This window comes from Diceros bicornis, chromosome 9 (assembly GCF_020826845.1).
Source record: "Diceros bicornis minor isolate mBicDic1 chromosome 9, mDicBic1.mat.cur, whole genome shotgun sequence".
NCBI lineage: Eukaryota > Metazoa > Chordata > Mammalia > Perissodactyla > Rhinocerotidae > Diceros > Diceros bicornis.
This window is the reverse complement of record NC_080748.1, coordinates 2,115,237-2,132,202: the sequence shown is the minus strand read 5'-3', so window position 1 is coordinate 2,132,202 and position 16,966 is coordinate 2,115,237.

Genomic DNA, 16,966 nt, shown 5'->3' with positions numbered 1-16,966 from the left:
CAGTATTTGTCTTTTTGTGACTGGCTTATTTCAGTTAGCATAATGTCTCCAAGGTTAATCCATGTATAGCATATTGGAGAATTTGCTTCCTTTTTAAGACTGAATAATATTCCATTGTATGGATATACTACATTTTGTGTATCCACTCATGTGTCAATAAACACTTGGGTTGCTTCCACGTTTTAGCTATTGTAAATAATACTGCTATGAACATGGGTGTACAAATATCTCTTCAAGGCTCTGCTTTCAAATCTTTTGGGTGTATATGCAGAAGTGGAATTGCTGGATCACATGATAATTCTATGTTCAATTTTTTGGAGGAACATCCACACTGTTTTCCATAGCAGCTGCACCATTTTACATTCCTATCAACAGTGTACAAGTGTTCCCATTTTGCCGCATCTTGGCCAACACTTGCTGTTTTGTCTTTTCGATAGCACTCAACTTAGTGGGTGTGAGGTGGTGTCTCATTGTGGTTTTGATGTGCATTTCCCTAATGATTAGTGGTGTTGAGCATCTTTTCATGTGCTTATATGCCATTTCTAAGTCTTCTTTCGCAACGGAGTCTTCAAATCCATGCCCATTTTTGAATTGGCTTGTTTTTTATTTGTTTAATTTAGGACTTCTCTGTATATTCTGGATACCAGTCTCTTGTCAGAAATATGATTTGCGAATATTTTGTCCCACTCTGTGGGTGCCTCTTGATGTACCAACTTATAAAATTTTCATGGAGTTCAATTTTTCCATTGTTTTTCTTTTGTTACCTGTGCCTTTGGTGTCATATCCAAGAAATCATTGCCAAGTCTGGTGTCATGAAGATTTAATCTCATGTTTTCTTCTAAGAATTTTCTTGTTTGAGGTCTTACATTTATGTCCTTGATCCATTTTGAGTTAATTTTTGTATCTAGTGTTGGATGGGGTCCAGCTTCAAGATTTTGCATGGGGATATCCAGTTTTCCCAGCACCATTTGTTGAAAAGAAACCTTTCTCCATTCCATGGTCTTGGCACCCTTGTCAAAAATCACTTGACCATATATGTGAGGGTTTGTTTCTGGGCTTGCTATTCTATGCCATTGATCTCTATGTTTGTCTTTATGACAATACTATACTATTGATTACTGTAGCTTTGTAGTAAGTTTTGAAATCAGGAAGTGTGAGTCCTCCAGTTTTGTTCTTCTTTTGCAAGATTGTTGTTGGCTGTTCTGAGTCCCTTGAGATTCCATGTGAATTTTAGGACGGGTTTTTCTATTTCTGCAAAAAATATCATTAGGATTTGGATAGGGAATACATTGAATCTGTAGATTGCTTTGGGTAATACTGACACTTTAACAATAGTAAGCCTTCCAATCCATGAACATTGGATGTGTGTCCATTTATGAACGTCTTCTTTAATTTCTTTCTGAAATGTTTTGTAGTTTTTATGGTGTAAGCCTTTCACCTCCTTGGTTAAGTTAATTCTTAAGCATGTTATTCTTTCTGATACTATTATAAATGAATTGTTTTTGTAATTTCCTTTCCAGAGAGCTCATGGTTCGTGTATAGAAATGCTGCCGATTTTTGTGTGTTGACTTTGTATCCTGCTACTTTTCTGAATTCATTTGTTAGATCAAACGGCTTTTTTGTGGAGTCTTTTGGATTTTTCTACATACGACATGATATCATCTTCAGAGACCATTTTACTTATTTCTTTCCAATTTAGATGCCTTTTATTTATTTATTTATTTTTATTGCCTCATGGTTCTGGCTTGAACTTTCAATACTGTGTTGAATAGAAGTGGTGCAAGTGAGCATCCTTGCCTTGTTCCTGATCTTAGAGGAAAAGCTTTCAGTCTTCCATCATTCAGTAATATGTTTGCTGTGTGTTTTTCATATATGGCTTATGTTATGTTGAGGCACTTTCCTTCTATTCCTAGTTTGTTGAGTGTTTTATCATGAAAGGGCGTAGAATTTTGTCAAATGGTTTTTCTGCATCAATTGAGTTGGTCATTTTTTTCCCCTTCATTTTCTGGATGTGGCTTATTACATTGATCGATTTTTGTATACCAGGAATAAATTTCACTTGGTGGTAGTGTATAACTCTTTTAATATGCTATTGAATTCATTTTTAATTGGCTAGTATTTTGTTGAGGATTTTTGCATCTATGTTCATCAGGGATAATGGTCTGTAATTTTATTTTCTTTTAGTGTCCTTGTCTAGTGTTGGTATCAGGGTAATGCTGGCCTCGTAAAGTGAGCTTGGAAGTGTTCCCTCTTTTTCAATATTTGACAGAGTGTAAGAAATCTTGTTTTTAATACTTCTTTAAATGTTTTGGTAGAATTCACCAGTGCAGTCATCTGGTCCTGGGTTTTACTTTGTTGAGAGATTTTTTTTTTAGATTTCTTTAAATATTAGTGACATATAACATATGTAAGTTTTAGGTGTTCAAGATGGTGATTTGTGAAAGGATTACCACAATACCCTGAGTTAACACCTCCATTCCCTCACATAATTAACTTGTTTTTTCTAGTGATCACTTTCAAGATCTACTCTCTTAACAAATTTCAAGTCTATAATATAGTATTGTTAATTATGATCACCATGCTGTACATTAGATCCCCAAAACTTGTTCATTTTACAGCTAGAAATTTGTGCAATTTGACTCACATCTCCCCATTTCCCCTAACCCCGGGACCCTGGGAAACCCATTCTTGTCTCTATTCCTTTGAGTTGGGCTTTTTTCGGTTTCACATATGAGTGAGAATATATAGTATTTGTCTTTCTCCGTCTGACTTATATCACTTAGCGCAATGCCTCAAGGTCCATCCATGGTATCTCAAAATGCAGGATTTCATTCTCCTGCATGGCTGAATAATATCCCATTATATATTACATGTATACATATATCTCACATTTTCTGTATCTATTTATCCATTGAGGGACACCTGGATTGTGTCCATGTTCTCTGTTTGTGAATAATGTTGAAATGAACATGGGGGTGCAGATATCTCTTCAGAATAGTGACATCATTTCCTTTGGATATACAAGCAGAAGTGGAATTGCTCATTTATATATATTTCTATTTTTATTTTTTTGAGAAAATTCCATATTTTTTCCATAGTGACTGTAGCAATTTACATTCATACCATCAGTGCACAGGGTTCTCTCTTCTATACAGCCTCGCCAACACTTGTTGTCTGTTGTCTCTTTGAGAATAACCATTCTAGCAGGTGTGAGGTGATATCTCATTGTAGTTTTGATTTCATTTCCCTGATGATGAGTGATTACGAGCATCTTTTCATGTACCTGTTGACCATTTTTATGTCTTCTTTGGAAAAGTATCTATTCAGGTCCTTTGACCATTTTCATATTGTTTTGTTGGTTTCTTTGCTGTTGAGTTGTAAGAGTTTCTTATATACTGTGGATATTAACCCCTTTAGTTTGCCGATTTTTTCATTTGCTATGCAGAAGCTTTTTAGATTGATGTCATCCCACTTGTTAAGTTTTGCATTTGTTGCTTGCACTTTTGATATTATATCCAAAAAACTCGATGTCAAGACCAGTTTCATGGGGGTTTTTCTCTATATTTTCTTCTAGTTGTTTTATATTTGGTGTCTTACCTTTAAGTCTTTAATTCAATTTGGGATCATTTTTAGAGTGGTGTAAAATAGGGGTCCAATTTCAGTTTTCTGCATGTGGTTATCCAGTTTTCCCAACAGCATTTGTTGTAGAAACTATCCATTCCCCATGGAGTCTTCTTAGCTGACTTGTCAACTGTTAGCAAACTGTATGTGTGTGGTTTTATTTCTGGGTCCTTGATTCTGTTCTATTGGTCTAGGTGTCTCATTTTATACCTGTATCATACTGTTTTTATTACTATAGATTTGTAATAAAGTTTGAAATCAGAAATTGTGATGCCTTCAGCTTTTTCTTTCTCGGGGTTCCTTTGGTTATTGGAGGTCTTTTGTGGATCCACATGAATATTAGGATTATTTGTTCTATTTCTCTGAAAAATGCCATGGGAATTTTAATAGGAATTGCAGAGAATCTTGAGATAGCATTGAATAGCATGAACATTTTAACAATACTAATTCTTCTGATCCATGAGCATAAGATATCTTTTCATTTCTTTGTGTCTTTGATTTCTTTCCTCTGTGTCTTATAGTTGTTAGTTTCTAGATCTTTCACCTTCTTGGTTAAATTTATTCATGAGTATTTTACTATTTTTGATGGCATTGTAAATAGGATTTTTTTCTTTATATCATTTTTTTTAATAATTTTTATTTATTTATTTTTTCCCCCAAAGCCCCAGTAGATAGGTGTATGTCATAGCTCCACGTCCTTCTAGTTGCTGTATGTGGGACTCGGCCTCAGCATGGCCGGAGACGTGGTGCGTCAGTGCGCGCCCAGGATCCGAACCCCGGCCGCCAGCAGCGGAGCTCGCACACTTTACCGCTAAGCCACGGGGCCGGCCCTTTATATCATTTTTAAATAGTTCATTGTTAGTGTAGAGAAAGGCAAGAGATTTCTATATGTTGATTTTGTCTCCTGCAGCTTGAGTGAATTTGTTTATTAGTCCTAACAGTTTGGGGAGGAGTCTTTAAGTATTTCTCTACATAAAATCATATCTGCAAACAGAGACCACTTTGTTTCTTCATTTCCAATTTAGATGCTTTATATTTCTTTCTCTGGCCAAATGTCTCTGGTTAAGACTTGCAGCAGTATGTTGAAGAGTGGTGTTGAGACTGGGCTCCCTTGTCTTGTTCTTTGTCTTAGCAAGAAAGCTTTCAACCTTTCACTGTTCAATATGATGTTAGCTGTGGGTTTGTCATGTAAACCTTTTATTATGTTCAGGTATGTTCCTTCTGTAACCCTTTCTTGAGAGTTTTTATCATGAAGGGGCCTTGAATTTGTCAAACTGCTTTTTCTGCATTGAGAGATTATTCTAGGATTTTTATCTTTCATTCTATCAATGCGGTGTATCACATTCATTGATTTGCATCATGTTGAACTTGATCATGTTGTTTGATCCTTTTTTTTGAGTTTAGATAGTTTTGTTACAATGTGTCTTGGAGAAGAATGTTTTAGTTTGAAATTTTAGGGTGACTGATCGGCATCAGGACCTTGGATGTCTACATCTCTCCCCAGATTTGGGAAGGTGTCAGCTGCTACTTTTTTAAGTCAACTTTCTTTTTCTTTCTCCCTGTCTTCTCCTCTGGTGCTTTAATAATGCTTATCTATTTCTTTTCAAGGTATCCCATAATTCACACTGCCTTTCCCCAATCCTATCCGTTCCTTTTTTCCTTTTTGCTCCTTTGACTCGATGATTTCAGATGACACATCTTCTAGTGCACTAATTATTTCTTGTACATGGTTGAATCTGATTTAGAAGGTCTCTATTGAATTCTTCAGTTCAGTCATTGTGTTCTTCAACTCTAGGATTTCTGTTTGTTTTTCCTTAATGATTTCTGTTTCTATGTTGAACTTCTCACTTATTCATGCACTATTTCCTTATTTCATTTAGTAGTCTATCTTTGTTTCCTTAGAGTTTTATGAATTTCTCAAAGAGCATTGTTCTGAAGTCTTTGTCACATAGTTCCTATATCTCCATTTCTTGGTCGGTCATTGGAGTTTTATTCTTTTTCTTTGGTGGTGTCGTGGATCTTTGATTATTCATGATCCTTGTGACCTTCCATTGGTGTCTGCAAATTTGAGGAAGTAGGCATTTCTTCCACTTATTACAGACTGGCTTTAGTAAACCAAAGCCTTCACATTCAGCCCATCTAGGGGTCCTGGGTAGGCCATCTGGTGGTGTCCAGGGGCAGGCTTGCTGCTGGAGTCCTTGAGCAGCCTGGTACTGGGGTGAGTGGAAAGCTTGGGTCCACGGTATTGTGTCTGGCCCTGGGCACAGCTGGGACCCTGAGTTCACGAGTAACCCCACTGGACCCTGGTTTGGCAGGTCCTCATTGAGAGCCTGTGACCACAGGAGTCATCCAGGGCCATGAGAGTTGGCCAGAGCTGGGATGATCTGAGAGTCTTGGCTCACGGAAGCCTGCCAGAAGCCTGTGCCATGAGAGACAGTTTGTGCTGTGGTAGGCCAGAAGTCTGGATTCCTGGTAGCCTGGGGCCACAGGAGCTACCTGAGATTGCAGGAGCTAGCAGGCGCTGGGTCAAGATGGAAGACTGGGTTCATGGGAACCTGCCGGTGCCTGGTGCCATGGGAGCTGCCTGGGGCCGCCTGAGTCAGCAAGCAGCTGGGTGGGCTGGGGGCTTGGTTTTGTAGAAGCCTGTCAGAAGCTTGGTTCCATGAGAGCTGTCTATGGCTGCTGGAACTGGCAGGTGGTGTGGTAAGCCATGGGCCTGAGTTCCTAGTAGCCCCCGGGAAGCCTGGAGCCATGGAATCTACCTGCGGTAGATCTCTTAGAACTCAATTATAAAAAACAAAGAAGTTTGAAATGAAACTTCATTCAAAGAAATTTGAAATGAAACCATTTTCATTGGTTACCCAATGAAAATGGGTAACTAGCTGCAATGGACATGTCTCCAGGAGAAACACGGATGGCCAATAAGCACTAGATAGATGCTCAGTATCATAAATCATTAGGAAAATGCAAATTCAAAGCATAGTGTGATACTATTTCACACTCAAAATGAAGGCTATACTCCACATAATGGAAAGTAACAAGTGTTAGTAAAGATATGGAGAATGGGAAACCCACATACATTACTGGTGGGAAAGTAATTTGATGCATCCACTGCAGGAAACAGTTTGCCATTTTTAAAAATCTTAAACCTGGAATTACCATGGACCAGGAGAGTCACAATGTTGGTATGTCCAAAAGACCATTGGAAACATATGTTCAAAGAAAAACTTTTCCATGGATATTCAAAGCAACATTATTCACAATGGTCCAAAAGTGGAACAAACCCAAATTTCTATCCAGTTATGACTGCATAAACCAAATGTGCCCTATTCATAATATAGGACATTATGGAGTGATAAAAAGGAATAAGCTACTGCTACATGCTCGGCCATGGATGAACCTTGAAACATGTGTGCTCACTGAAGTCATCCACAAAGGCCACAGATAGCATAATGCCATTTGAATGAACTGTCCAGAATAGGCAAATCAATAGGGGGAGAAAACAGATGAGTTGTTTTCATGGGCTTGGGTTAGGAGAAAATAGTGTGAATGAGTATGGGTTTGTTTGGGGGTGTTGAAAATGTTCTGGAATTAGTTAGTGGTGATAACCACACTACATAATCATTGTACTAAATGGCACTGAACTGTATACTTTAAATGCTTACAACAGTGTATTCTGTGTTAAGTAGATTCTCCATAAAAATTTTGAATTTTTTAAATTAATCAGGGTATTGATTAATTTTAATTTAGTTAATTTAAAGTTGGTTGGGATAGTTAATAAGGGTAATTAATAGAGTTATTAGGGATAGGGCACATTGTAGCCAAGAGAGTAAATATCCAATGATGGCTATAGTAACAGATCCTATAAATGTACAAGCAACAGTCTAAAATCCAGTCTGTTTCCATTGTCGCCAACTTGGAAAGACCAGCCATGAAAATAGGTCAGTGATCTCGGGGGCCTTGGGTATCTTTTAAAAGATTTAGGTAACATTACGCAATATTTTAACCTCTTGGGCCATCTGGTGGAGGTAGGTTTGAACTTGTGTGTTGATGTACATTCAACAAGTGGTTCTAAGAAAGGCAAAAACCCCTCCTTCGTTGGTTGGTATAGACAGTCTAGCGCCAGGCCATTCTCTAAAACCATTTAGGCAAGAGACTCATGAGACTGTTCCACAAGGGCTAGGATAGGGTCTTATGGAGTTGTTGTCGATGTTGGGTTAAGGTTTTCAATACTTCTTGGTTGCCTCAGTTACCTGATTTTGCGTGGGTAGGGCCACCGCACCTGTGTCCAGTCCAGTCAGTCAGTCCTAGTAGAACTGAACACCCAGCCCTATAGGACTGACAGTGTCTCTATGGGTTGGTGGTAGCCAGTCAGGGCAGGAACCTCAGGGGACCTGCAACCTGAGGGAAGCAGGCTGAGATAGAGACAATGATGTATTGCAGAATATAGCAATACAGGAGGAGCAATACAGGAGAAATCTGCTCAGAGGGCTGGGGAAGAGAGAACCTCACTGGGTGAGATCCTTGTGATATCAGCCTACAGTAAAACCCAAAAGTGAATGTTCGTGGTGTGAAATATTCATTACGGCCTTTGGAAGTAAAACCAGTAATTTGCACCCATTCACTAGTTACCTATGCTATATGATTTCAAGGGGTATGGTTAAAGTGTTTGTCGGCCAAGAGCTGTTTGGGCCTGAGCACAAAATCACCAAGGTGGCCTCGAAGGCTACCCCAAGAAGACTCCTCAAGGAGCAGTTGGGGCAGAAAGTGGGTGGAGCATCTTGAAGGAAGCCTGGGGCAAAGATGTTGTTGTGCGATTGAGTTGGGTACAACTGAGTGTCTCCGCAGGGTAAGCCCTTCAGCTGGGGTACAATAGGTGATTGGAGGCCAAGTGACAGACCCTGCGACTCCTGATTCCCAGTGCACGGGCAGACCTCTCAGCCCGTTGGACATAAATGGTTGTGGTGTTTGTGAAGCATCTTGATGGCAGTGTGGAAAGTATAGGCGACGTGTGGTGGGAGACGTCATGATAGTGTCGGGAGGAGCTGTGTGTGAGATTACGGTGTTGAAGGGGAAGGACTGGAGGCAGGTGCAGTGGGTGTGTGACCAACAATGGTCAGTGAAGGGACAGCCGGGGTGTAACTGGGGAAAGCAGGGACCAGCAGAAGTCATGTGTTTAAAACAAGACACCAGACCCAAATGGAGCCGCTTAGGCTATGCCTCACATAAACAAGTCGAGACTTAATTAGACTTTTGGCCCTCCCAGGAATAGAATCTTAAACCAGTCAATCAGGAATCACCTCATGCGCAGCAGGTAGGTCATCTTCCTGATAGAGCCCTGCCATCCTCTAAAGGAAAGTAACCTTGCAGTAACCAACCCGCTTTTTTATCTAGTGTAACTGCCTTGTTCTTGCTCCCTTCTGCCTATAAAATCCTTCATTTTGTAGAACTCCTTGGAAGTCCTTTCTCTCTGCTAGACTGGATGCTGCCTGATTCATGAACTGTTGAATAAAGCCAATAAGATGTTTAAAATTTACTGAATTTTATTTTGTTTTGTACCAGTTTGGTGGCAGCAGTGGGATCCAAAGGAGATGCCTGATGGCTTCGAGGATGAGAAACAGTCATTGGTACCCGCAAAACCTTTGAGTTCTCCATCTTTTTCACTGTTTCTGAGGGCTGTGGGTAAGTTTCTCTTGGATCTGAGATCCACTCTGTTTGCCTTGAGCTCCTGATCTAAGTGGCTTTCCAGTCCAGGGTCAGTGGGTCAGTCTAGACTGACAGGATGCTCTAAGAGAGCATCAGTCTTAGCACTTGGTTAGTCAGCAGTGCCAGGCAAAGGCTTAGTGGTTCAGCTTGAGCTGCCAGATGGTTCTGCCAGGAACCCGAGTCCCTGGCCCTCAGTTAGTCCACAGTCCCCGTTTGTTGGGGTCTGCTGGGTGAGTCTGCAGTCTCCATGTGTTAGGGTCTGCTGCTTCAGTCCGTGGTTCTTGCTAATGGAGAGGAGTGGAAGAAATGTGTGCTCCATGCACATCCAATCTTTGAAAACTTCCTGCGTGCATTTTACATGCATTTTGCCCTCTGTTGACTGTCGATGGGTTCTAAGGAAATGGTGAAGCCACAGTGAGGAGGAACTGTGGGTTTCTGCACGACTACCTCGAGGAGTGCCGCCCCCTCAACCTCAACAGCCATCCGGCACTATTAGAAATGAAAGACATCCGATCACCGTGGATTGGAACACTCCTTATTGTGACGGTGTCAACATTATCCAAAGAGATCAACAAATGCAATGCAGTCCTTATCAAAATCCCAAGGGCATTTTGTGCTGAAATAGAAAAAAACCCATCCTAAGATTCTTATGGAATCTCAAATAAGCCCAGATACCAAAAATAATCTTGAAAGGAGATACTAAGTTGGAGGACTGATTCTTCCTGATTGAAAATTTACTATAAATCTACAGTATCAAAACAGCATTGTCATGGCATAAAGACAGCCATATTGAGCAATGGAAACAGAATTGAGAGCCCAGAAATTAACCCTCACCCATGTGATCAAATGATGTTTGACAAGGGTGCCAAGATTATTAAATGGGGAAAAGTCTTTCAACAAGTTGTGCTGGAAATAGTGGATATCTACATGCAAAGGAATCAACTTGGACATTTACCTAACACTGTATACATAACTTGATTCCCAGTGAATCAAATACCTAAGTGTAAGAGCTAATGCTCTAATACCCTTAGAAGAAAACATAAGGTAAAACTTGACAAGATAGGATTTGGTAATGATTTCATGGTTCTGACACCCAAGAGCAGCCAATAAAATAGGAAAATATGTATGCTGGACTTCATGGATATTAAAAAGTTTTGTGCCTCAAAAGCCATTATCAACAGAGTAAAAGCACAACCCATAGGATGGGAGACCACATTTGCAAACCATGTATCTGACAAAGGCTTAATATCCAGAATACATAGAGGAGAACTAAAGTCAACAACAAAAAACAAAAAATCAAATCAAAATTGAACAAAGTATATGAGTAGACATTTGCTCAAAGAAGATATGCAAATAACCAATAAGCATATGAAAAGATGCTCATCATCAGTAATCATTAGGGACATGCAAATCAGAAACACAGTGAGAGACCACTTCACATTCATTAGGATGGCATCTATCAAAAAGAAAAAAAAAAAGAAGAAGAAAAAGAATAGAACCACTGTTGGCCAAGATGTGGAGAAGTTGATACCCTTGTGTACTGTGGTGGGAATATATAGTTGCTGTAGAAATCAGTATAACAATTCCTAAAAAAAATTAAAAATATAATTATATAGGACCCAGCAATTCCTATTCTGGGTGTATACCCCACCAAGGAGTTGAAAGCATGTTCTCAAAGACATATTTCAACACTCATGTTCATGGCATCATTATTCATAATAGCTAAAACATGGAAGCCACACAAGTATTGTAATCAAGGAAGGGCTTACAGCCCAATGCACCCATTAGCCAAACAGGATACCCGCTCTTGTAGAAGGGGAAAAAGCTTCATTACGAGGTTGGCCAGCAAAGAGACGAAGTTTAAATCTTTCTCCCCAATGGGCTGTTGAAAAGGGCTTGAAAAGTGCAAAGGAGCGGGTGCAGTAAGTTTGGGAGCAGTCCTAGGCATTTTGTGCAAGCACAGATTTTCGTGTTCTGTCACACATCCCACGTTCAAAAGATGGTGTCCTTAACATGGTTGGCAGGGGAGTTCTTGGTCCCCCAGTTCATCCTCCAGTCACTTATGCAGTTGCAGTTTGAGTCTTGCAAGCCGTCTTGTTGTCTCATTGGCTCAAAGTAGTTGAAATTTGCTTAAGGAAGAGAAATGGAGTTTCTGAAAAGCAACTCTCGGCCCAAGATTAGATCCTTAGTAAATATCATATGGGGTATGGCTTAAGAAAGTAGTCTCCAGGGTACTGTTGAGAAAAATCTGGCTGGGGCCCCATTTTATTTTGGGCTTGGTTGTGGGCCTTGCTATGGTATCTGTCCAGGGATGTATGGATGAGCAAAATGTGCTATATACATACAATGGCATATTATTCATCCTTGAAAAAGGAAGGAAAGTCTAATATACGGCACACCATGGATGAACCTTCAAGATATTACTCTAAGTGAAATAAGCTAGTCACAAAAATACAACCTTGTGTGATTTCCCTTCTAGAGCTTCCTGAAATCACCAGATTCAGAGAGACAGAAAGTAGAATGGTGTTTGCCAGTGGGTGGGAGGAGGGGGAATGGGGTATTATTCATGAATGGGTATAGAGTTTCAGTTTTGTAAGATGAGAAGTGTTCTGAAGATGGATCGTGATGATTGCACAGCAATATTAATATCTTCAATACACGTCAATACACATTAAAACATACTTAATGTATCTATGGGGCCTGATGACTTGTCCTGGCCGAGCACAAGCTTGTGCTGTTGCACATCTTACCCCTCACTGTACAGTTGGGAAACTAGCCCAGAAAGAGGCAGGTACTGTCCCAGACCACAGGAGGTCGTCAGAGTCCTGAAGACTAGAGAGAGCTCCAGCTTACTTGGCCAAGGCTCCACCCCTTCCCTCAGGTTTCCTTTGGCAATGAGTGGCGTTAAGATCCTAGAGGATTGCGGCCCACCCTTTTCCATATGGGGTCATTTTCCTCTCCTCATCATCACACCTGCACAGGCACACTCCCTCACACTTGACTTCTCATATGGAGAACACTGAGGTGCAATCAAGAAAGAGCTGACACCGGGGAAGTGACAAGAGGCATGAGGGAGAGAGGTTGGAGGCAGCTCTCCCACGGGGCAGTAGCATCCGTTCTCCTAGATTCGTGCACAGGGGCCCAGAGATGGGAAGAGGAATCCCTAAGGTTCCTAGGTTGTTCCAGATCCTACCTGTTCCAGATCCATCCCTGGCCCAGCCTGGGGATCACAGGACTGGGGTCCTGCAGTCCACCTCTGTGGGCACCCAGAACTGTGATGAGCCCATCCTCCCTTTGTGTAGGCATTGGGAACAGGAGAGAAGATCTCAGTGAGGGTCCTCCTGTATAAAGTGGAGTGCATCCAGCGGGTGGCTCCAAGTGTTCCATGCACTCACAACATGTCTGTTGGACTAGGTTCTCTGTTGATGACCTACTGTGCTCTGAAACCCTGAGAAAATGATTTCTAGCCCCTGGAGATCCTTTAGAACTGAGGAGGCTAGGGGGCTTGGGTGGATGAGAACTGAGGATAAGGAAGAAGATGCCAGAGCACTGGACACCAAGTCCAGAGTCCAGGGGGAAGACTAATCCTTGTTAGACGCTTGCGGTCCTCATCTGGAAGTAGGGGGAATCATTGTCATGGCTGCAGTTAGGATGCCTTAGGAGTGAAGAGGACACCTGGTGGGGAACAGCAAGGGTGGGGCACGGTAGGCTCCCGAGATTCCTCCCACTCCCTCGAAGCTGACAGGTCCTGATGCTTTACCTCTGGGGCCCTGGAGAGCCTCTGCCTTGAGGACACCTGAAGAAAGATTCCTTTCTGTTTGGAGTTCCTGCCTGGGCAGCAGTGATAGTTCTGACCACGAGGGGGCGGGCAGCCTCTTGTGTCAGTGGTGGCCAGTGAGTTTTTGTTTTTATTTTTTTTCAGTTGTATTGAGATATACTTGATATACAGCACTAAGTTAACATTGCTGTGTGGTATATTTGAAACTTGCTAAGAGAGTAGATCCTAAAACGTCTCATCATCAGGAAACAATCTTTTTTTTTCTGTTTGGTGATTGATGTTAACTAAACTTATTTTGGTAACCATTACATAATATATATATATCAAGTCATTCTGCTGTAATGCTGGAATTTACTTGGTGTCCACTGAACTTTTCTTGAGCTCCTGGAGCAGCGAAGAGTCAACCAGAGGTATTTCTGGCTGTCCTCCTGCCTCAGAAACAACTTGTACCTCCTATTACTACTGTTCATCTCCACAATGAAAGTTGGTCAAAAGCAGGGGGCGGGGTGCAAGATCTACCCATGTACTCATTCAGCAGCTGTGCCCTGAGCACTCACCCTGTGCCAGGTGCCCTGGTGGGCTGAAGTGAAGGATGAAAATGACCAAGTTGTCCCTGCCTGCCAGGAGCTCACAGTCTAGAAGGGAAATGGACAAAAGCAAAGACATGAGAAAGAAAAGAGCAAGTGCTGTAGAGAAACACAGCAGGGGGCTGTGAGGGAGGGCTGGGCGTCACTGGGTAGGAGGGTCTGAAAGACCTCTCTAGGGTGACATTTTCTGGGACCAGAATGTCAAGAGGTAGTCAGCCCTGCACAAGTCTGGGAGCAGTGTGTCAGGGAGATGGCACCACTGGTCCTGAGTCTCACAGGCAGAAGTGAGTTTGGCCAGAGGAGGTTAGAAAGGTGGCCAATGCAACTGGAGGGAGGCTGGGAGAAGAGAACAGGAGCTAGGGTGGAAGGTAGGGCCAGGGCCTGGTAGGCTGTGTTCGTTACCTTTCCCTCTCTGACTTCATTGCCCCTAACCTTGCATTTCAAAACAACAAATGTTGACAATCTCACAATTTTTGTGGATCAACAATCAGGCATGTTTTAGCTGGGTGCCTCTGTCTCAGTGAGTTTAACAGATTGGGACTGTGGCCTGAACTGAGGCTCGACTAGGGGAGGACTGGCCCACAAGTTCACTCTCAGCCTTCAGGATTCATTTTGTATTGAGAGCCTGAGTTCCTTTCTGTCTGTTGGCCCAGGCACTCCCTTGCATCTCTCCTCAATGTGCCTCCACATTGGGCAGCCCCAATACACCGGTATTTGATTTCTCACTTCCAGGGATTTGACAGAGTGAGAGAGAGAGAGAGATGGCACATGAGAGAGGGAGTAAGAGAAAGTGAGAGACCTTTTTAGTTAAAGTTTAGAAAAGACATCCCATCACTTTGGCTCTTATTATGTTCACAAGCCAGTTACTAACCACTTTGTGGTTCCACAGGGATGTGTATAACATGGGTGGGGCTTACTGGGTACCACTGTGGAGGCTGCCCACCTCATAGGCCAAGATGAGGCACTTCGGTCTCATTCTCCATAAAACAGGAAACAATTGAATGGCTTTATGCCACAGGATGGCAATATCTGAATTTCCATTAGTTGCAACCCCCTCATGGTCTTGACCTGAAAATGAGGCTAAGTTGGAAGTGACTGTCCCAATATCACATTCTTGGAGCCCAGGCCTGTTTTGAGTGGTGTTCTGTACTAGATCCCACCCCTCCTTGTTATTCTTCCATCTCTAAGTTTGTGCCTTAGGTACATGTGACACCAGCCCACAGGGGTAATAGATATTATCTCATATACACCGGGTGAGGTCCCTAGGAAGTAGATTCTAGCCTGATTCCCATGGTGCAGGTTTAGAGACTGGGGAGGACCTGAGAGGCACAGGGACTATCCCAGGATGAAGAAATAGTAAGGAAAAGGAGGTCTGCATTCATCTCTGTCTCCTCAAAGCTAGGTCCCTAGTTAGGTTTCCAGGGAGCTGTGGGTAGGGCTATGTGGGCTCATTGTGTACAGTTCAAGAGATGACGTGGGGTCATAGACCTCAACAGATCTTAGAACTCTGGTAACCAGGCACCCACAGTGCCCCATCCAGCTCACTTGATTGGAGACAGTCAACAAGCAAAGATGTTTTGTTGTTGTTTCCCAACTTTTGGAGGATCTGGGCTCAAAAAATCCCAGAAAGAGAATCTTTTTGGTAGTTGGCGATGTTGGCTCAGCCCTCATGCTTGACGCCTCTGGGCGTCTGGCAGGAGGCAGTGAAAGGTAACACGGGACAGCCCAGGAAAAGCTAGTGCAGGCCAGGGCACAGCTGTGATCCCACCTGATCAGCCCCACACCCCTTGCCCCTCTTTGTGTGTGTGTGTGTGTGTGTGTGTGTGTGTGTGTGTGTGCATGTGTCTGTGAGGAGGGGAGAAGGCAGGACATAAGGGGCGGGTCATTCCTGAGCAGGAGCTGGTTGTTAGGTGTTGGAAACCTGGTGAGTCTGTCATGTTCATACCCCAGGCCATGCCTGGCAGCATGAGAAGGTGAGCTCCTCTAATCATATGTTACCAAGCACTAGAGGATTCATCTCCTTCCCTCCCTGACCAGAGTTCTTTGCAGGGATGCCCCTCTGTGCCTGAACTGAGGAGCAGACTTTCTCTTGGCGGTTGGCCCCAGTGGCAGTGTGCAGGCAACCCCTGATTCCTTCTGGCCAAGCTCCTAGGCAGTCTTTGCAGAACTCCACTCAGGAGGTTGTCGGGTAGCTGCCCAATGGTTTCAACTCCACCAACTCACTAGACAAGGGGCAGGTACATGAGGCCACCCACACTTTCCAGTACTGCTCTGAGAAGGGGGCAGGTACATGAGGCCACCCACACTTTCCAGTACTGCTCTGAGAAGAGAGCAGGAGCAGAGGGTCTCCACACTCAGAAGCTTGACATGACGGGGTTGGACTAGAACTAGGGCGGAACCAGACTGGGGCTGTCCCTTTTTCAAGCTAAAGGGGATGTACATGAATGTCACCTTGCCTGGTTAGGAGATGAGCTGCCGTGACCCTCTTACCCTTGTCCGGTGTGAGCTTCTGGAGGCCACTGAGGCAGAGCCAGAGGGTAAGGGGGACTGCAGGGGGGGTATTCCTGGAATGGAGGGGGATCTTTCCTGTGTTTAGAAGGACACATGGAAAGTCAGCTATGTGGGTGAACTTTTCTCTTTATCCCGCTCCAGCGCCAGCTACGGAGCTCCAGCCAGCAGCAGAAGCAGAGCAGTGGGCAGTGGTGGAGGTAGAGCTGAATCCAGCTCTGTTGACACCACCCCCTCTAGCACTGGAGCCAGTGTCCCCTCCATCAGCAGTGTTGGAGCTGGAGCAAGGGCCAACATGGGCTCCAGCAGGAGTGGGAGCTGCTGAGCTGGAGTCACCTGGACCATCATTTCTAGTGAGAAGTCCATCTCCACCTGTGGCTCTTAAGGAGCGTGAGAAGCTTAATCTCATGGCCTTCCCTCCTAAGCTGGTGGTGGAGCAGTTGACCATGATGGATGCGGTGAGCAGCTGGGCTTTCAGGGCAGAGTGGGGCAGGCCTTCCCTCTGCTATCGTTGCCCCAGACCTGATCCAGACTCCTATGATCTGGGCCCAAATCCAGGCTCCACTCTTTACCAACCATAAGACCTGGGCAACTTTCTGAACACCCAAGCCTTTGCTGTCCACCTGCAGACCGTGGAGATGGACATTAAGAGGACCTGCTGCACAGAGTGACTGTGCCAACTCCATGAGGTAGAAGAGACGGAAAGCTGGGTGGGCCCTGGCTCATCTGTGCAGGGAGGGGCTCACTGTGTACAGCCTGGTCCCTG